Genomic DNA, 3,144 nt, shown 5'->3' on the forward strand with positions numbered 1-3,144 from the left:
GGTTGCCTGTCCCACAGGCTTTCGTACGCATCTAACAAAGTGCATCTTTTACTTGCTTAAGGACCTTCACATTGTTGATATGTCTACCATATATATGGCCACCTAGAATTGCAAAATATAGCAATTTGCTTCTCGATAGATAGATGCCCAAATCTTAGCACCTAGACACTTACTATCTTAGGAGTTTGAGATAATGAGCTGTTTCACCCGAATCGATTTTTTCCCAGGAAATATTCAGTTCTGGATTTTTTAACTATGGTCACTTCACTTCGCTTCTCATTTTTCATTCTTCTAAAATATATGCTTTATTCTTCTCATATATATAAATAAACCAGTTCAATAGCTCAAGTATGTTCAATACCTTCTTTGCTTAAAAATAACTTTTTTTTCATGTATGTAAAATCTGATAATTCTAAGATCCTTAACAGGAAAAAGAATGATTAGTCATCATTGTACGATAAACTTAATTCAATTTTTCAATTTAAATATATTATGTCATGCTTTTTCGTATTACTGAAGACAAGAAGAAGACAGACTACCGCATTCTTTAAATTTATATATCATTACTTTGAGGGCGTCGTCCAGTCGATTAGGGCTTTTTCGTGAACATTTTTCTGCAAGTCTTTCCTGGTAACATCAGTTTGATCATCGATTTAATTAGTTGCGTGACAAGCAAAAGCAGTGCAGATAATGTTCATACTAGCGACTGGAGCAAATGTTTTGTTGTGATGAAGAATCGCCTTTTTACGGGTTTGTGTGAAACAAAAACTTATTAAAATCGATTCAATGTCTGTCTGTCTGTCACACCCGATTTACTCGGAAACGGTTGAAGCTATTTTTAGCAAATTTGTTGAGAAAATATGGTCTGTGAGTTCCTTTACATACACGAATTGGATAATTTTGCGTTGGAATTAAGCGGGGCTCCCCATACATGCGAAAGGGGACTGTATTTTTGTTTTATATAATGTAGACATGCGTGGTATCAAATGAAAGGGCTCAACTAATACTGTTCGAAACTTACTTATAATATTGAGTGAAACATTGACGAGCGAAGCTCAAAATATGTGCCCCAAAAAGAGAAACTGGTTTCATTCTCAAAACCTATCTATCCTGAAAATCTGAAAAAAATACAATGATTCATTAATATGAAATCTAGGCCTCAAGATACCTTCAATTCTGGTTAAAAATAAAGCTGAGGGTAATTTTTTCCGCAAATAGATGGCTCCGAGGTGTTTTTCGATAAGACACGTTATGTAAAGGGTCTTTTTCAATTTGTTTTGGGTTTACTGGTATTAAAGGGCAATATTTTGGGAACCACTTGTTCCTTTCATCAGTGCTTACAAGTCCTGGACACTGATGAAGGGAATAAGTGGTTCTCGAAATATCGGTATTTGCAAGTTCAATAAATATTACTAGCGAATATAGAAGGCAGGTCGGAATAGGTACTAAGTATAAGTACTAAGGCAAAGCAGGGTAATAATAACGGGAGAGCGCAATGCTGACAACATTGTTGATTAGTAAGAAAATTTCAGAAATGAATTGAATACTTTGGGGCCAAACGAAACTGGTGGTGTACCGTCTTCTCATCTGTTACGCATTTTTTTGGAAACAATTAAACCTGGTGATACGAAATCTGGTGGTTGTAAGTAAAGTATGAATATACATGCAGTGGGTAGAATGAGTTTGCTTTGAGTTATGAAGGTTACCAATGCATGCAAAAGGTGGATAATTTTTGCGTGGGATATCAAACAAAATGTCTTTATTCAGCATCTTTCGAAACAATTCTTAGTAGGTGGACTTATTTTTAGAAACTACTTAAACGAAAGAACTGAGAAAAAAATAATGATGACCAAATTTATCCTACACTGATATCTGTTGGAGTAAAGTTAATAATTGGGTATTACTATATTTATCCATGCGAGTTCTGGCTTAAGAATACACTCAAAGTCTTCCCTGCTTGACGCAATAGGCGACTAAAAGGGAAAGAAATTTGTGGGCTAGCAATCTGTAAATTTTGAAACTGCTACCGAAACGTGAACAATTCCTCGGACAGGGATTGATCTCACGGCTACGACTTCTGGCTATCGAAAACGCACTATGATTGGTTTCTGAAATGTGCGCACGTTCCTCGACAACGGTAGCGAGGGTCCTTAGAATGCTCGCTTTCTCTAATTTGAGTGGGAATTCCAATGATATAAGTTAGACGTTCTGGATCTAAGCGTAGTAAGAGTAGCGTAGTACTCCTCTCCTTCTTGAGGCAATGTGGGTTTGTAGTTGGGTTTCAACTGACTGACACCATACGAGCAATCAGATCGACCACTTCACAAGCATCAGAAGATTTAGGAGTTGTCTCCTGGTTGTGCATAACAAGGAAGGTGCTGACATCGACCTCGAAAGGGCCACTTAAGTTTTGCTTGTGTATTTCGTCCGCGACTTCTGACAGGGTTGAGAAACTGCGACCCCTTAAGTTCAACATCAACTACTTGTATGATCCAGCTGTCGCTCGGGCGACAGATATACTGAGTAACCCATCTGAGAATATAAAGGAGCATTGAGCCATCATCAAAAATGCTCTTTTCTCGGGTGCTACACAGGTCGTCGGCCACGTTCCGAAGGGGTGTCATAAGATCTGGCTGACTACGGAATCGTGGAAGAGGATCGATGAACGGAAGGGGTTGAAGGCTCTATTGACCGCTGCGAGCGATGGCGGGCGTGAAACCCTTAAACTCCGATACCGAGCGAAATCCTGAGAAGTTCAGCCTAGTATACGCTGTGACAAACAATTTGCTATTGCACTGGTCAGGGAAGCGGAAGATGTCGCAAATCGTTCGATAGTCCTGTGAAGGATGTCGACGGTCGACTTCTCATCCACGATGACGAGCAACTGAAGAGGTGCAAAGAACATTTCACCATAGTTCTTAACTGTATCATATTCGGTGAGGTTCCTCCTCTTGTGGATGTGCTTTTATGTTTGAATGGCAAGAATATCATGAACTGGATAACTGACTACTCTTAATTGATTTTTTTCGAAGTGTTAAGTTTTCCAAAATTTCTCCAAACAAGAATGGGTTTAACGAGTCTCGATCTTGTTCGAAACGGGTTTCGAATTGGAATTGAGCTGAGCACATTGGTTACTGTCTTGGA

The sequence above is a fragment of the Hermetia illucens genome, chromosome 5 (genome assembly GCF_905115235.1).
Source record: "Hermetia illucens chromosome 5, iHerIll2.2.curated.20191125, whole genome shotgun sequence".
NCBI classification, from domain to species: domain Eukaryota; kingdom Metazoa; phylum Arthropoda; class Insecta; order Diptera; family Stratiomyidae; genus Hermetia; species Hermetia illucens.